Consider the following 18,092-nt stretch of genomic DNA (forward strand, 5'->3'; position numbering starts at 1 on the left):
GAGCCGGGCCCGGCAGCGGCGCAGGCGCGGCGGTGGCCGCGGGATCCCAGCAGGCTCGGGGCGGCGGGACGCGGTGCGGGCCCAGCATGTCGGAAAAGAAGCAGCCGGTGGATCTGGGGCTCCTGGAGGAGGACGACGAGTTTGAGGAGTTCCCGGCTGAAGGTGCCGGGCGGGGGCGGGACGGACCGGGACGGCAGGACACGACAGGCCGCGGCCTGCAGGCGGGACCGCCGCGGCCTGGGCCGGCCGGGGCGGGCAGGACGCGGCGGGCGGGAGCGGCGGTGGCTCTGGGGCGCCGTGTGCACCGTCCCCGCTGCGGGTCCCCGCGACTCTGCGGCCGCTCCGCGGGGCACCGCTGTGCTGCCGCTCCGCAGGGCCGGGCTGAGCCCCGCGGAAGCTTCCTCGGTGCCCCGCGGGTCCCTGCCCAGCCCCCGCCCGGGCAGGGGCTGCAGCCCCGTCATAGCCGCGATCGAGCGCGATCGTGGTGCCCGCGCACGGCTCTGTGCCGGTGTCACTGCGCTCGGCACATCGCGCTGGAAGTGCTGTGTCATTGTGCGAGAGAGCCGGGAACAAGTGCCGGAGAAATTTACTGCTTCTTGGCACTGGAGATGAGAATCGCGAGGGAGAGGAGGGATGAGGGCTGGAAACTGATCGTAGGATGGAAAAATGTGTGAAAAGGAAATAATGCGCTCTGTAGTTACTCTGAATCTCTTTACCTTTGAAGCACAGATATGTATATGCTGGTTTGCTTTTCATGGATACAGATATACTTAATAAGGAAGTTAAATTCAATAAAACAACTCAGTGACCCTTGACAGAGATAGTCTTGGAAACATCCCTATTAGGGCATGTTGGCTTTTTATGTCCTTAGTTCTGGGATTGTCTCAAGCTGTGGATCATGAGACATGATGTATAACACGATGAATGTAACGTCAGGATTTTTTTTCTCTAACGTCCTTGTTGCATGTGATCTTTCTATGGCTTTACAAGCCTTAGGTGTTCTGAACCCTTCAGTACTGCTAAAATTAATATTTTTGCGTGTACTGAAAGAGAAAGTTCATGACGTAGTTAGGATAATAGCTAAAGTAACTTACAAGACTATACTTTCTTTTTCATAAGTGTTTCCTAAACAGGAAAAAAAAAAGTTTATCTTAATGTAAATTAAGTATTCACAATAGGGGAAGTCTCTGAAGCTTCTGGTCCTTTGATTGGCCAGAGCACTGAATTGGAGTATTACTGAAGGTGAAATTAGTTTTACTTGACTCTAGCTGTAATGCTAAAAGTACTGTGCAGACTGGATAGAACAGAGACTTCTTAAAAAGTGACCATCATCAGGCTTCTAGATGTTCTTTCTTGCAGAAAATAAGAACCTCTAAAGGGGCTTATTTGAATCCTCAAGTGGAGTCATAGTTTTGAGATGTTGAGTGTTCAGACCACTTTGACTGTTATCTGTAGTACTTAGGAAAGAACTGTGATGACTGGGCTCAAGCCCATTCTTAATTGTTGTTCTTTCAAATTAAAACACCACTTTCTAGCAATAGCAGAACTATGTGTTGTATTACCCAGTTTTTATCCAAAGGAAATGAGATAATGTGAATGTATGTTAAGGGATGAAAACACCGGCTTTTGGGGTTTATTCCAACCTAAAAATTTACTTAAACAATTTATGAAATCAAGTTATGTATCAAAAACTGACTTGCCCAATTTTTATAGGATACTTAGCAGTATAGCATAAGTATGCTATAGTAGAGAAAACCACATGTAAATGAGTGACTTAAGAATCTTTTATACAGTGCATTTCAGAATATAAAAATGTGATGTGTAAAGTGATAGAGCAGGGGATAAAAAACCCTAAAATCCTGAAAACTGTTTTTTATTTCCCAAGTGCAAAAGAAAACAGTCAGTGATCAGGATGTGAAAACACATTTTTAAGAAGCCCAGCCATGACATGGTTATAATTTTGGTGTATATTAGTAATACTTAATGGCAGTGGACTCTCAAGTAATCTTAATACTTTCAGTCCCAGATAATGCTCTACCATTTTTTGCTTTTGTTTAGTCACAAGCATATAATGTAGCGGGGAATAATAACTGTATTACACAATTCTGGGGTAATAGTATCAATATACAGATGCTGTAGAATCTTCTCCTACGGAGATGAGAATGTAATTTAGACTTTATTTTCACTCTCCTCCGCACCCCAGCATGGAAGATGATGTGGTCCTGACTCCTCTTTACTCAGTGTGATTTAGAGCATCTTTTTGCAGTCTGCCCAGCTGACCTTTTATGACTGAAGCTGCTGTTTGTTGTGCTAGATATGAGTTACTGGGAGATTTTTTTTTTTCAATCTTGTAGTTCTGTCTGAGCTACTTGTATGTTTGCAGATAGAAAAGTTTGACTTTGTGTTAATTTTAAGTTCTTTGAGCTTTGTTTCTTCTGTCTTCAAAATCCAGATAATTGGTAAAGTTGGTTTGTTTTTTTTTTTTGACAAAAATATCAGTGAGCTATAAATTGTCAAGGACAAAGCTTATTGCAGGTAGTTGTAAAATATAAGCCCTTCCCTTTGAACAACTACCCATGCAACTAAATCCAAATAAAGCATTTTTATATACAGCATTTTTTCTTCACTTTTTCTTCCTAGTTTTTTTCTTTTGCTCTCACAGCACAATTTCTATGCTCCTTCATCTTTTCCCATTATATGATTTATTTGAGTAGGGAAATTTAGTTGTAATGCCTTCCACACGTGTGTCTTTAATCAGTGACAAATGGATTTTCCTGTCCTGGTGAATCTCAAATATTAATTTTGTTGCCTGTCAGTGTTAGCAAAAGGAGGAGAAAATGCAAAGACCAGGCTTCATTCTTAGAAAGTTAGTTGTTCACAGTGAATTAGTTTTTAATGTTTTATCCCACTAACTTTCTCCCCTACTCCCTCCGTACCTCCATCAGTGCTTAACGTTACTTTAGGCCTTAGTCCTCAAAGCTTTCTGTGGATGGGCAGCAGATGGCTTACCAGAATGGAAGGAGAAGAACAGTGTTATCTCTTTAAAGGCACTAACAGACTTTGAAAAATATAAAGTTGCAAGTGTCAAAATTAGGGGGCTTTTTTTTTAACATTTGAAAAACTGTGTCTTTCAGTAGGAATAAACCGAGAAACTAAAAAAAAGATCAAGTAAGCCAATTTATGTCTTCATGGTGATTCTGAGCCTTTCATTTTCATTATTTTTCTAAACCATTTAGTTTGATTTTAATTTTTTTTAATAATGAAGCATTAAGTGTGTGATCTGTAATTTGTCAAGGGTGATGTGCCAGATTACTTTATTATAGGAAAAATATAAATAAGGTTAGTAAATGGACTTAAAGTGTTTCCTTACAAAGGCAAGACAGCTTTTGCTGTCTTGGGAACCCAGAAATAGCTGGTTAGAGGTATCAACTGCTGTTTGCAGATGCTCGTCTCAATCTGCCTTTGCTTCTGCATCACAGATAGTTTTTTGTCATTTATCAATAGACTGACTGCATATGATTCGAGGGAACAGAGAATGTGTCTGTGTTTTGGCAAAAGCATCTGATACATATTTACTTTTTAAATCTGAATTAAGTGTTTAAATACACATCTGGAAGGATGATGCTACAGTTAATCCAAAAGTATGCAAAATATCTCTTAGGAATGTTTAATCTCGCAAGCCATGATGTGAAGTGTGTAATGATTTTTTTTCACCAAGTTTCATGTTTGTTGTAATTACAGAAATTGCGAGGTGTGTTTCAGATTTTTGTGTCTCATAAACACTTGAATGTAATCCAGACTTCTCTGTTAAATTTACCAGAAGTCTGCCTTTCTCTGTGGCTGAGCTAATTGTAAGACATGGTACCAAAGAAATGCAGCATACAATATTTAGACTTGCTTTTCTGTCTTTAGATTGGACTGGTTTAGATGAAGATGAAGATGCACACGTCTGGGAAGACAATTGGGATGACGACAACGTAGAAGATGATTTCTCCAATCAGTTAAGGTAATTTTATTTAAACTTACTGTTCTAGAAGACAGGTAAAATATTTAAAATGGAGTTGATTAGTTAATATCTGAAAGTTTAAAATCTGCTTACTTTAAAAAAATAAAGATCTGAAATGGAAAGAAATGAAAGTTCTACTTTCTGCTTTTCTATTTAAAGCCTTTTAGAACCAGACTGAGGAATTACAAGACTCTGAAGTACTGATCAGCATTTCATCTTTTAATAATTCTAGTGAAATATGCCTTAGGACATTGTGGTGACAGAATTTTGTTCCATTATGCAAACAGTGTAAAGATCATGGGAAATTGAGATGCACTGACACTTAGTCAATTTAACATGAGTGGATCCTTTTCTAATGACTTTTCTGTGTGTGTGTGAAAGTTCTGAATTGTACTGCCAAGATTAATGGCAAGGCATCCAAGATTATCCTTTTGTGCTATGTGGTCTGCAAAGTATGTTACAGTTTTCTGTCTGTGCTTTAAAACAGCGCCGCTGTTCTTTGTCCAGATGGGCAAATTTTCTGGAGATTAATGGTCTGTATTAACGTTAAGGTTCTTTCCTGTGTGATGAACATACTGTTCATGAGCAACAACAGCAAAGTAATTGTTAATTACATGCTTTAAAAAAAGTGATAGCAATTTGGGTACCTCTAAACCAGTTGCTTAATCCTCTTTGTCACTTGTAGTTTCAGTAATCCTTTACTGACGCATAATTATAACTTAAATTGTTGCAAGCATTCAGAACAAAGCCAGATTTTATAATTAATCCCTCAGTATGTTGCATGAGGAGCAAACTATCTGTAATACAGCCTGCTTAAACTCCTGGGTTGATTTGTACTCCAGAGAAAGCAATTCTTTTTTTATCTTCTGCATAAAAAATCGTTGGTATCGTTATTTCTTATATGGTTGAAAGGCAGTTAAATGGTAATATTGGAAAACAGGTTGATATGTAATGAAACAGACTTCCAAGAAATAGTGTAATTCTTGATAGACATAGTTGATCTAGACAAACTTTCCATAATTGGCCTTAGTTGCAGCCTGCAGTATTGGTGACCATACAGTGGTTTGCCTGGTTGTAGCATGTTTCTTTCATCTCTAGAAAGCAAATGCTACAGTCCTCCACTTTTAAAACCCTACTACTAAATGTGCAAACTAACCCAAAATATTATTAGAGATTTGTACTTCCATATCTAGATACACATATGGTAAGACTAGGGGATAAAATAGGATGCATCCTGGCTGGTGTGTTCAGAGGCAGGTGAGAAGCAAAGTGGTGGCAGGGCAGGAGTGATAACAATTGTAGTTCCTGACTTGCTGTTCTGGCTACAGCTAAGGACAACAATCATTTCCCTCAGAATTGTTCACTGCAAGGTGTATTGCACCAAGATGTAAATAAAAGTTCCAGAGTGCACTATTCTAAAAGCAAAGAAAAAGCTTACAATTGTTTTGGAAGCACGTGCATTTAAATCAAATAGAATAGTGAACTTATTTGACTTAAGAAAATCTTGAGAATAATATATAAGATTCTTGGGAATATGTATAAGATAATATTTTGGTTATTCTAATGCATTTGGAATGTTGCAGATGCATAGGTGCTGCTTTGTACCATGTGGTGGGTCAGAGGGCAATAAATGTGATTAAAACAAATATTTGGAGTTTTCACTGAGAAGTCACTTGTAGTGATCTAAGATAAAAAGCTGGAGTCCAAGAACTACAGAGTAAGTGAGGTTAAGGTTATTGGTATCAATCAAAAAACAGTATGACATTGCTATTCTAAAATGATTGTATATTGTGTAATATATTTAATTTTTTAAAAAATCAAACATCTAACGGTATTGTATATGTGTTTCAATACACCTGTCTCTTTTCTATACAGAGCTGAATTAGAAAAACATGGATACAAGATGGAAACATCATAGTTTTTGCAGAATATGGAGTGGTTTAACACTGAACTGTGGATAGACTTTATTGAGAAAGAAGAAAAGATGGAAAATGAGAAGACACACTTAGTTCATTATCTGCTTGGATTTATTATTGTTTTGTATAAAAAATAAAGTTTTTAATCTTAGTCTAGTCATACATTCAGCCTCTACTCACCTGGTACCTTGTATTTTGGTTCTGAAATGCCTTGTGTGGCAGAATTCACGGACCTGCCTAGAATGCCACTAATGGTCTGTCAGTGGCTGATGCTCTTGCACTAGCTGCTGTCATGGGGAGCTAAACAGGTATAACTGGAATGGAGACCAGTGAATGTTGCTGTCACAGGAAATAAAATACTTGTGTATTCCAGTTAAAATGCAGCAGAGATAGAAAGCAGTTTTAGGGAGTGATAAAGCTTGTTTTGCCTCAAGATTTTATTTCATAATGACTTGGGATTTTTTTCCTAGTCATTTCATGTGCGTGCTGGTTTAATAAAACAAACTTCAAAGTGTCTTGCAACAGCAGAAATCCCAACTCTCCAATCTGGTCCTGTCATTTCTCAGGACTGTTAAAGAGGAGACTTCTCTGGAGGTGAAAGAAGTTCTGTTCTTGCGCTTATTTAAGCCTAGGAATCTCTGCTGAAATTGCCTCCAATTTGCCAGTTACAGCAGTTCATCTGTATCACACAAACATGCCTGCTGAGAACGGAAATCAAACTTCCAGCTCATTTCATGGAGGCTAACAAAGATTTGCCAGAAAGATATCGCAATAGTGACTGGATTCAATTACTCTCTGAACTAGAAAACAGAAAATGGAAATTACCACACCTATTACCACTTCCATGAACGCTTCCCAAAGGAGCTGTTAAAACTGGTGTATGCAAAGACAGAGGGAGATGGCAGCCATGGCTCCAAATTAAATTATGTTTTTTTAAATAAAGGGGCAACTATAGTTACATACTTGTGGAATTTGAATGAGCTACTTGGTTTTTAGCAGTTCACTAGAGAAACAGAGACTTAATTGTTACTTAAAGTGAGCTTTCAGAATAAAGGTATAGTTGATGGACATGCAGTTATTTAACCTTGTTAACTAAATAACTGAGTATCTTATGTTATAATGACATTTATTAATGCAAAATGCAAAGAAGTTTCCCCTCCCCCGGATTATTAGGTGGTACTGTTTTAATGGTGGAGGCAAGAGATACTGTGACCCTTACTGCTTACTGAAGATAGCTGTGTAAAGACTGAGAACTTTCATTGCCATCTGAATGGTTCTGCAAAACTAAATGTTTCAGATGGTGTTGGATGTTGTCAGTTTGTCCAGTTCTGTGCTGCTTGGGAAAAGAAGGGGAGGACTTTTCAAGTAGGCTTGCCCTAGAGTAATTTAAATTGTTCACATTGAGATGTGTGGCTCATGCAGCCCACTTCAGTAGAATACAAAGTCCTGGAGTTCATATTTTGACACATAACAAATGTAAAATCTGTGTATGGAGTGGCAAATAGCAATACAGACATCCTCAGGTTAGTGTTGGGGGTTTTAAGAAAAAAGTATGTGGAGTACAGTTCTGGGATTGCTGGTGTTATTAACACAGAGTACTGGGAAGTTGAGTAATGCAGCTGACCAAAAGAAGATGACAAAGTAATTGTGGAGATGTCTGGTGCAATCTGGATAGGGACAGCTGCTTTCCATTACAGGGCTCTGGAAACCTGACTAAAGCAGCCTTATCCCATTGATTGCAAGCAGCAGGAGGAAGCCATGGAGATGGAAAAGCATCTTTGCCTCAAGAAGGCTTTGTTTTTGCTGAGCCTCAGTTGTATTAGTATCTTTATCTTTCCCTCTTTTTTCACAAAAGCAGAATTGAAAGGGAAGCCTAGGCTGAGGTAGTGGCGCTGCACTCTTGCAGTATTAACCTTGAGCTGCTGCGTCATGATACGAAACCCCCAGCTGGAAAAAAAGGAGAGCAATCTGCTGTGAAGGTCAGTTTGGTGGTACGGTCTTGTAATGCTGTCTGCTTAAGAGAATGTATTGCAAAGGATAAATAAATCATGTGCAAAGTGCTACAAGAATGTAGCTTACTGCAAAATCAAACACTTCATGGGGGGGCTGATGGCCTGTATAATTACCTCTGGGGTTTTTTTACCACTTAATTTCCCCCCCCTCAAGTTTATTGTGTGGTCACATGGTTCCTTTTATGCTTTCTAGTTTAAAAATGACTTGGGAACCTTTCTACTTCTGATTTCTTTCTAAAAATTTTAAAACTCAACTGGTTTTGAGATAAGCTAGAGACTTTTTTGCCCATTTTGGTTCATCTTTGACAGTTTTGGTGTTCAAGAGGGAAGTTGAGGTGGTTGGGCAGGATGTCACAGTATAATTCACCCTAATGTACCTGCTATTCACCTTTAAAAGGAACTAGTATTCCTGTGTGCTTGGAGACTTGACTTTTTAGATTGGTCTTGCTGGGAGAGGTTTGCCTTGGAGGTTCTTCCTGGAGGTGTTGTAGTGATCCCTGTTAGCTAAGGAATGCAGGAAATGTGGGAGATAGGAAGACTTTGGGGTTGTGAGGAAGGACACATCAAGAGAAGACAAAGATTTTAGAAGGAAGATCTGCATCCTATCAAGGGAGGGAATGTATTGAAGAGAGGGAGGCTTGGCAAACATCTGAGCAGGGGAGAGGTTGGGCTTTCGAGTTAAGAAAATAGGACAGCATGTGGAGGTGTGTGTGTGTGGCGATGGCTGGGTGTGGGCTGCTGGGTAGTCTCTTCCCTGTTGTGGGAAGGAGATTTAGGTTGATGTTGCCCTGTGTCTGGGGACCTGTCCTCCTCAGTGGCCCATCCCTCAGCCAAGGTGTGTTTCCTTGGCCAGTTTCCTTACTCTGAGCCATGCTGGGGTATGTGGCACATGTCTACAGCTCTCCTCTACATGAGGAAGCAGGGGCTGTTCTACAGCGTGGGGAGGGTTGACTTGCTGTGACCTAGATGCTGAGGATGTCTCGAGGCAAAGCACTGTTCAGCTAAATTGGAGGAAAGGTCTGGAAGGTTCCTGATTGCCAATGTTTGGCAGTCGTGCTTTGCCTTGATCCTTAAGAAACCATACACACCTAAGAAGAAATGCAAAGTCACAGAGAAGCACACAAAACGGTGAGCAGTCCAAAGTAAGGCTGTTTGGAAGGCCTTCAATTCAGCTCTTTTGTTTCAGAATAGCCTTTGCTGTTTCCCCCACGGCTCCTGCCTCCCTCTGCTAGCTCATGCAACAGCACCAGCAGCTTCCCCACACATTTTCTGCTGCTGGGTCACAGTGTGTCCTGTTCCCCTCCTGCTGCGCCGTGTCCACGTGTGCTGTACAGAACGGATAAGCGTGGTTCTCCATAGCACAGCAGTCCGGCTGTTTTGCAATTGCTCAAATACATTTTCCACTGTCCCTGGGAACGGGAGAAGTGTTTTCCCGTCTTTGAAGAGTACGATTGTTTTAAGTGTGAGATCCCAGGACGTCATCTTTCACTGGGTTTGGTAGTATGTAAAATGCTCTGCATGTTTGAATGTTTCTTTAGCTGTAGTAACTGCTGTGCATAGTCAGCATTTCTGCCGATCAGGATTTATGGGGTACCAAGTCAGCCACCCAGAAAAGGAGGAACATGCGTTACAACCTTTGCAGCTTTTGTAAGGAATGAGGCAAGGACTCCACAAGTGGCTACTTTTCCCTGCTAGCTTTTTCTTGAACCTTATTTTTTCTTATCCTGTTTTTTTCCTGAACACTAACAAGGACTAATAAGTCCCCTGAGGGAGGGGGTACATATAAGAAAATATGTGATCATAAAATTAAAGACTATGAGAATACATATGTATGGAAAAAGGAATTTATATTGCACAGTCTCAGTTCCAGCATTTCCTGTCTTTTAACTGTCTGACTTTACAGCACTAATAATAATCTTTTAATGCAAGTATGATTTTTTGTTTGCATAATGATACAGCTAAATTTGATTTAATTTCAAGGCATGCAGGGAAATAAGAAGATTGATGCCCAGAAAGTTTTTGTGGTGGAATTTTACTAAAGAATAAATGTTACATAACATTTCAAACACAGTGAGATCCTTCAAGATGAAGTGTGTGATATGAATGTAAAATATTTGCAAACTATAATTTAGCAACCGTTTTAAAATCACAGTCAGTATTCCAACCTCTTATATGCGGTGGGTGAGATCCTTTGTCAACTGAGAGCTAAGGGCAGTGAATGTGAGATTCATTAAGTAATTATATAGGAACATTAATTCCAAATTAATTTCAACAGTTGTTTTAGACATTAGCAACCAAATTAGGGGACCAAAGGCAAACAGTAATGCAGCTTAATACTTTTAATAAATGAAGGCATTTGAAGTGATTTACATAAATCGGATGATAAGTTCTCATTTAATGGGCTTCCAAGTGCCCCCGCCTCCCCTTTCCCGTTCACCTTCGAGCGTTTCCAGGCTGTGTGTGCTCTGCATTTACCCAGCTCACTTGTTACATCGTGCTTTTCTCAAATCCTTCCTACACTGGCTTTATAATAAGCGGTCAGACTTTCTGGAATTTGTTACCGTGAGCTGGAACCCTTTAAGGCTTCTGAATCTGCAGCGCTGGGAGGCATGGAAAGGGAATGGAGCCATTATTGACAAGGCTTCTAGGAAAATAAATGGTGGAGAACAAAAAAAGCAGATTAGGGTATTGGGGGATGCTTGCCTACAGGCAGGGCAGGGAGATGAAAACCAGCCCATCAGCAAGTGAATGGGTCACATGTAATGGATAATGACCAGCCTTTTTCATCTTTCCTGCAGTGAACTCAAGGCTCTTAATGAAAAGGAACAGGCACTGGTCTGGATTTACACTGCACCTGATGGAGGCGAGGCAGCTCGGTGACTCACCCGGGAGGCAAAACCAGCCCTGCCAATGCTCCAGCCGCTTCACCTGCCTTGGGTCCCTCCTGCCATGAGCAAAATAAAAGCCCTTCCTTCACGCAGGAGCTGGTAGTGTGTAAGATGTAAAAGGCAAGATAGGGCTGCTGGGGAAGGTGGGCAATGGGCTGTGTTTCCCCTCCTCGTGGTATTGGTTTGCAGTGTCCAAATAGGATGTGGTGGAACTGTACAATGCAAGCCTCTAACAAAGATTGACACGAGGAATTGTCCCAGTCACCGGGCTGTTCAGTGATACTGTCCAGCTGGCAGTAATGTTTGGACCCTGTTTTTCAAGACTTGGGTAACAAACTGATGCTATCAGCTACTTCTCCCTCAGGGAAAGCAGTGGGGTGGCTGGGTGGTAACAGCATATCCGGAAAACAAAGGTGCAATCATTCTGGTCGTGCTCAGCTCGGTACTGCTTTCTTACGCCAAAAGATCTGGTTCAGGCCAGAAATGCACAAAGAAGCGTAAGCTCTGGAAGAAGAGCTTGGTCAATCTTACTCTGAAGTATTTAAGATGTTAGCTTTCCTCCTCCCTTCCCAAGCTGCCTGTTGTGCCCTCTGTGCAGGTGAGTGTGAGCTGGCAGAGCTGAGACCCAAGCACATTTTCTTTTTGGCTGGCAGTTAGCCATGGAGGAGGATCCCAGAAGGACATGAGGGCAAAAAGGAAACCATGGCAGCAAGATAAAAAAAACACCTGTTTTCTGTCTGAAGGTTAAAATGGGAAAGGGTAAAAATCCCTCCTGAGCAGAAAGCAGCATCTGAGAGGGTATGTGAACACATCACGGGTTGAATCACTGTAAAGGGCAATTCACTCCAAATTATACATGTGAAATGGCAAGACCTCTAATGTAACAAGTCACATAGATGGATCCATTTCAAGACTATTGCTTCAGTGGCTTTTTAGGGTATATTATTTTCTTTTTGTTCCTGGGACATATTAAAATTGCAGAGGGTGCTGTGCAAAGCAGACTTTATCTAACTGGTAGGACCTCAGTTCTCTGGGTCTCCTGCTACAGGACCCAGCTCCTGAGTGCTCAGTGCTGCAACCAGATGTGGGTTTTCAGAGCCAGGTTCCAGCTGCAGCTGACCCCTGGTACCTCAGAAGAGAAATGGGCTGTGCAGAGATGGCAGCAAGATGGGTACTACTATGTGTTGGCTACAGGGAGCCTCAGCTTCGGCCTAGGAATGTGGCTTTCTCCCAGCCTTTGACGTGACATTTCACAGATGAAGTATTAGCTGCTAAGAAATTTAAGGGATTTCACTAAAATGTGCACTGGATTCTGTTCCTTGCTCTGCTACTCTATGATCAATGTCCATTAGAAGAGAGAGCAAAGTAATGTTTCATTGCCTGTGAGCATAAGTAAGATTACAATGGTACTGTACATGTCTCCCAGGATGTCATTTCTAGGCATTTCTAGGCTGAAGCTTGCCTCATCAGAGCCTGTCTGCTCCCTTTGTAGGTGCTTGCTGTCTGTACCACAAAGAGGGTCTGGCATGGGGTGAGCTAGCCTTAGAGGAATTATAGCAGTTTAAAAAGTAGTTAAGAGTAATAAAGCCAATGAGTAGAGATTTGATTGCAACTTGATGGAGCTGCCGAAACTTCATGACTCATCTTAAATAGAGTATATATATTACATTTATAAATAGGCTTCTTTATTTTTGTGGTTCCTGTGGAATATTTAGCAATTGCTGTTCTTTTTAAAAATAACTTTGATGTTACACAGATATCTAGGGCTTGCAGGTTGTGTTGTTTATTGAGAAAACACACCCTTTAGCAGTAGCCTTCTGTCAGAACAGGCATGCTTGGTGCTTTTACAAGCACAGCATCAGGCATGGCCTTCCCACCTTGAGACTGCCAGTGAGACTGAAACAACGCACAGGATATTCTGCAGGAGAGGATGGAGCGGGTCGTGATGGCCATTCATAAAAAACCACAAATAGTGGATGCTCGGGGTCGGGTAGAAGGAATTATAGAGGAGTCTCCTGAGTGAAGACGTTAGGAGGAAGCAAGGGACACTGGCTCTGCTTCAGTGGATAAAATGGACTGGATCCAGGTTGCATCTGCATTGAAAAGGCTGATGTGAAATGAGCTCTCTTCCTAACCTGAAGAACACCATACCTGAAAGGCATAGGGAACTTGGTCAGTTTGTTTCATCTAGGAGACAGTTGAATGGTGATTTTATGGCAGTTCTCAAGCTCCTTTATGAAGAAAATTGTCCCATAAGGAGATAGGTTTTTTAACCTCAGTATAAATGTAGAGCAAGACTGAGAAACTGGAAGCTCAAGTTAGACAAATCTGTGTTGTACATTTTTGCAGCAGGTTCTGAACTGAACCTCTCTCAAATTAAGTGGTCTGCCCGCCATGGAACTGGTAATCAAGATTCTTCTTGATGCTTTGTGATGGCTGAGAGAGAGTTGGTATAGATGCAATGCAGGAATGGCAGGATGCAAATACGGATATGTTAAAGGGGAGAAGGACAGACGAGTGTTTCTGTCTTTCCTCACCATAGCTTTCCTGTTTTCCTTTTGCTCAGCACTGCAGTGATTTTTGCTGTGCATTAATGGTGTGTGACGTGAGTCTCATGTTGTGCCATCTCTAACCTCTTCCATGACAGAAGGCACTAAGTCAGGCAGTTTGCCTCCCAGGTCTTTGCCTCTTCCTGGTTTTGCTTCCTTGATGTCCAAGGGTGTTTGTCAATTTCATATTAATGTGGGATCAGAACCTGGAGACTTAGAACATGAGGAAAAAATGATCTTGCAGCCATGGATGCAAGGAATCACCACAGGGTTGTTTGTGGTGTATACGGAGCTGTTCCTCAGGCCCCACTGAACCGCTGGGTCCTTCTGTGTATGAGGGCTATGGGTGTCCTTTCCCTCTTCCTTCAGAAGGCTGCAGAGAGAGAGATTCAAATACAAGGTCTTAACTAGATTCAAATTCCATACAAAGTTTCAAAATACTGAGCAAGATGTACAAATTCTCAAATTTCAAGGAGTTGGAGTCCAGTGGTTGCAGTCCATCCTGCTGGAACCATATTGTGGGCTTCAGCTCTGTGAATTGGGATCATAAATTGATTTTTCCCTTAGGAAGTCATATTAGCAAGAGCACTCAGGGGGCTTCCTCCTCGGTTTTGCTGAAGGCAGTTCCAGTAGGTGGAAGAGTCTCATACTGGGCTCACCTTTGCCATTCCCACAAAGATTTTGAAAGCAAGAGAAGGGGTCAAGGAAGAACCATGGAACTAACTCAAAAGAGATTCCCCACAGTAAAACTATTGCGTGTATTGACAACATAGCACAGAGTTGTCACAGAACAAAACTGCCTTAATGTAGTGAAGGTGCCACATGCCTGAAGAGCAGCTGTGAGAGGTCAGACCAGAGGCTCTGTGCCCAGAGGTGTCGGCTGTGGGGAGAGTCTGGTTGGGAGGAGTATCCCTACAGCCAAAACTGCCCCTCAGAGACATGCCACTCGTGCTGGTAGCAGGTAGACACAGGTGCCCTGTTTTGAGTGGGGAAATGGTTATGGAGTAGTGTTTTTGCCTTCATGTGTGGATATGTCCATGGTGCAAGCTGGTGACTTTTACAGCTATGAGTGACAAGTAACAGTGATCGTTTGAGGCACTTCAGCATCAGCTCTGTCCTGAGTACCGTTAATCCTCACCACAGATTGCTCTTACTGAAGCTTCAAGCGATTGGAGAGACTGCCCAATGTTCATGAAAGAAGTTGAACCTCTTTAATCTACCTCTGGACTATCTTGAAAACAAATATATTGATTCATTTGGGAGGGGATGGGGTAAGTCAAATATTGTTTTAGTGAGTTTGAAAAAGGAAAAATGTAATTGTAGAGACAGCAAGAGAGATGTGAAAATGCAAAAGAGGTAAACCCCTCAACAGCCACTGAACTGAAGAGGGTAAGAAAGATTGAATCCAGGCTGTGGTCACCTCAGAGGCAAAGGATCCAGTGTTCCCAGGGAGGGACATGTTGCATCAGGATGAGCACTTGTGCCTGCTCCCTGTGCCTGAGTGCTGTGTTTCACCAGTGCCTGGTAGGCAGAGCGGCACCAGGGCCTGGGCTGTGCCTCTCTGTGTCAACATACCTGTTTTAGAAAGTGATGGCAAGCTCCCAGTTGGATGTCCTTTGTGGAGAAACCTTCCCATGGGTAGATACTCCTCCTTCAGGAGGATGTTCTGGTTTTGCTTGCTCTGAAATGTTGGAAATAGTTGCTGGTTTTCCAAAGACACCTTGTTGCGCAAGCTGTTGCGTGTCCCCACCTGGGCACACCCTGTGGCGTTAGCCACAAGGTCTCTGGACAGAAATGATTGTTTTTCAGAAAGTCTTTCATTCCTGAAGCCAAGAGTCTCTGCAGGAATGTATCTTTTTGAGCTACATTCAGATCTGAGATCAGGATAAACACAGAAGAGAGCAGGAGACTACAGGGATACTGACAACTCCTTATCCAATAGTAGGGAGTAGCTGGGTGGGTGGTGGTCCCCTTCCACACCCCTACCTACCACCCACCAGTGGAGGATCTTTGCTCTGGGTGTAGGAGTGGCAGCCAGAGCCACCAGTGATTTGCCAGGCAGGGTCTTTGTCACTTGTCATGCAGAGTTTCAGGAGCTCCTGGGTTTATGTTGAAGAAATGGAAATTCCACGCACCCCCCCCTCCTGCCCCCCCACCACCTAGTCACCTATTTCTGCTGTTCTAAGGAATTCACAGTCTGAGACCCTGTTGGTCATTTTTATGTGGTAAAGTTTGCTGAATTTATAGCAGCACTGTTCTCACTATGTTCAATCACCCAACACTTATGTATCTGAAATTTGTACCTTCTCATAAAAGATGCCTCATTTTCTGCTTTCTTCTGCCAAAACAGTCTTGCTCAGGTTGCCAGAACTGTCTTTTAATAGGGTTTCAGACCACAGGAGAGGTTTGATCTCAGTGCAACCCAAATGGGTCCATATATTGTTACACCTCCCATGGACCCTACATCTTCCAATCTGCCATTTGTCCTTCCACTTCCATCAGGGAATGTGGTACATGTAATTGCCCACAGATTTTTCATTCCTAGCGTGCAAATTAAAAACTATCCCCTGCTCAGAAATGGGGGAAATTATGGGAAGGGGTGTTGGGCTGGAGGAAGGTGCACAGAGCTCCAGGACACCAAAGAGTAAAGGGGAACTGTGGGCTCCCCTCAGCTGCCATCTCAGAGGGGGTGAAGGTGTTGGGATGGGAAGAAGAGACATTGGCTTCTCAGCAGGGTTAGCACTATGACAACATGTACACCACTTTCAATATTCCGCTTTACTACTACCACTGTCACGCTTACCATTTGCAAATAAGGAAATCACACACTATTAATGATCAGAAGAAATTCCTATGAGACTTTCTGAATAAAGTGGTCTTTTGTGTTATTGGAGGCCAATGTTCCCTTGCATACTCACCCATTGCTTCAATGGCTTTGAAGTCACATTTCTGTTTCAATTGACATAAAACTGACCAAAGGCAATATTATAGTCACAGGCCTGTGTTTAGTTTCATTGGGTATGCATTAACATTTCATGGAGGTAAAACTGCCTAAAAATCACTTGGTGATCACCAGTGCAATGCTCAAATAAGATTGTGAAGTCACAAGGTGGAAATTCACATTCCTATTAATGAGATGGAAGTTGAGTAACAGCAAAGGGAATGTCCATAAAACAGGAGGTGTGCAGAGCTGCATTATTATAAGGGCCATCGAATCACACATACGGTGTCAGGGAGTTGGCACTGCTGATTTTGCTGAAAACTCAGCAATTTAAGTAACCTAATCAAGTGTCATAATTAATTGGAGGTTCATTTCCTCTCTTGGAAAACGTTACTGGTAGTCATTGCTTGCTAAAAACAAATTAACTCTCCCCACAGTGGAATGAGGGTGTTTCTCCCTCTTGCCAACAGAAAGCCATTGGCAGCATGCATCCAGGGGGCACAGTGGGCAGCCATTCAGTCCTTAAAAAGGGGTGCAATGCACTCACACACAGAGGGACCCCCGTCGAGAGGATGCTGGGGCTTTCATGACAGCTTCACCATCCATTAACGAGCTGCCCTCGATGCCAGAGGGGCATGTGTGTTGGGAAGTGGTGTTGTGTGATGTTGCTTTCTTCTTTGTTGCATCTATGTGTTACAAAGAAGTCTGAGTGCAGAGGTGCTCAGGTGTGCCCCTTGCACAGGTGGCATTCATGGCTGGTGTGAGGTCACCTCTCGCTTGCCAAAGTGCAACCAACACTCTCTGTGGAAGAGTGCAGCTCCAGCAAAGGGGATCACCTCTGCAAATGCCATATCCAGATCACAGGCAAGTCCAGTGGTGTTAAACACTTCCCGTTTCGCACTCAGAGAGCAAAGCATTGCTTCTTTAATGCGTTTTGAAATAACCTTTTTTGGATTAGCCCATACAAGAGATAACACTATCTCTTAAAGTTTGGCAAAAGGAGTATCTCAGTTCATAGGAAAAGGTTTTGTAATTTTATTTTAAGAAACACTTGGAAGATAGTCAATTTTATTTTTGAAAGAAATGTAAGCAATGTTAAAAAGCTGTCATTTCTGTAAATCAGAATTTCTGACCTCCAAACACACAATATGGTCTTCAGTGAGCAGATTTCTGTGGGCTCTGCAGAAGTACTTTCACCAGGTAGCTCTATTATTGTGCCAACTTAGTGTAATCATTGTAATCAGCCAAACCAGTTACAGAGTAGCAGCCTACTATACACATAATATTCTAGGTGTATATTAAGGATGTTCTGTTAAAATTGGTAAAAGTCCTTTAGCAAGAAGAAAAGCCGTCATCACTATTTTTTTGTGTGTGTGTTTCATTTTAGTGAGGACTTAAATATAGCAGCATTTATATTTTTCACCTTGGAAAATATTTGTACTCTAAAATAACGCATTAAGGCTTCGAGCTTGAAAACACTAATGCACAAGAGTGACTTTATTTATACATTAGGAATATTTTAGTCTAATGGTCTAATGTTTGCAGAACCAGATTCTGAAAATAATGTACTATTTTATGTTGTATCACTATTGGTTCAGAAATTAATGGATGCTTTATTTAAATCAGGCATTTAGAGGGAAGCTTTGTAACTTGGCTGTTTTATGCTATCATATTGTTGGAAGAAACAAAATATGAGGGAATGGGAATTGAAAATAGAGGGAATGAAATGAACACATATGAAATGTTCAAGATGTGAGGCACACCTGCTTCAGTCTGAAAT

The 18,092-nt window shown here is 41.9% G+C and overlaps 1 long non-coding RNA gene across 1 annotated transcript; it reads left to right on the plus strand.

Annotated features, from left to right (window-relative positions):
• The first annotated feature begins 4 nt into the window (after positions 1-4).
• Positions 5-17,790, plus strand: LOC125326663. The gene is made up of 4 exons (XR_007203928.1): positions 5-162; positions 3,913-4,006; positions 5,882-7,901; positions 10,733-17,790. It is a non-coding gene; the product is annotated as an uncharacterized LOC125326663 (long non-coding RNA).
• The last annotated feature ends 302 nt before the right edge of the window (positions 17,791-18,092 follow it).

Source organism: Corvus hawaiiensis, chromosome 1 (assembly GCF_020740725.1).
Source record: "Corvus hawaiiensis isolate bCorHaw1 chromosome 1, bCorHaw1.pri.cur, whole genome shotgun sequence".
NCBI classification, from domain to species: Eukaryota; Metazoa; Chordata; class Aves; order Passeriformes; family Corvidae; genus Corvus; species Corvus hawaiiensis.